Source organism: Ipomoea triloba, chromosome 2 (assembly GCF_003576645.1).
Source record: "Ipomoea triloba cultivar NCNSP0323 chromosome 2, ASM357664v1".
Lineage (NCBI taxonomy): Eukaryota > Viridiplantae > Streptophyta > Magnoliopsida > Solanales > Convolvulaceae > Ipomoea > Ipomoea triloba.
Window position 1 is genome coordinate 21,708,494 of NC_044917.1, and position 889 is coordinate 21,709,382.

An 889-nucleotide genomic window follows, 5' to 3' on the forward strand; every position below is an offset into this window, starting at 1 on the left:
GGTGTATGCAGTACCACGCTTTTGTGCCTCAATTTGGGATTTGATTTTCTTTGTGCTACTTTATTTACGGGTTGATAAAAAAATTTATTTAAAGTAATTGATGCAACTAATTTATATATTTTTAATATTTTAATATTAATTATTGAAATATGTATGATGCTAAATGCTAAATAAGTTTTCCTGTGTAGTTATTAAAATTACTTCACCAAAAAATTTGTTTTAAATATAGATTCATCTAATCAGATAGCTTGAAAAATTTGTATCACTCAATATTTATTCTGTTTTTGAATCTTGTACTGTTCAACTGGCTGAGTCGATTTTTATTTTTATCTGTCTTTTCTTAACCATATATCCTCCATTCTCACATGCTAAAAGTGATATAGGATGGTTCAGGACTGATCCATTTTAGAGCCAATTTGAATATATGAGTTGCAGATATAAAGTATAAATTAAACTTACGAAAAGCAATGAACTAATTTCTGAAATACTGTTCATTACAGTTTACATCTTATCTAGTAATGCATTACTCTGACCACCATACGATCTGGATCATTGTACAAATAATTAGTTAATGCCCGAAAAACACAGATGGTTTCATGGTGTAGTTGGTTAACACGTCAGTCTAACACACTAAAGGTCTCCGGTTCAAGTCCGTGCGAAGCCAATACAAAACGAGTAGTTTTTTTTTATATTAAAAAGGGCTTCGGTTCGAGTCCGGGCTAAGCCATTTCCAAACGAGAAATAATTTAATCTCCAATGGTAGAAATGTCAATTCTGATCAATCAAAATATTTCCAAAGTTTGGTTGTTATATGAAGTTTAACGTAAGGGGTTAAACCATACTTTCACCAGCTAGGATTCTTCCTCCTCTTTGTTCGCCAATGTTTGTT

General features: G+C 31.3%; 1 non-coding gene across 1 annotated transcript; it reads left to right on the plus strand.

Moving 5' to 3' along the window:
• Window positions 1–590: 590 nt before the first annotated feature.
• Window positions 591–664, plus strand: TRNAV-AAC. Its single transcript has one exon. It is a non-coding gene; the product is annotated as a tRNA-Val (tRNA).
• Window positions 665–889: the final 225 nt, after the last annotated feature.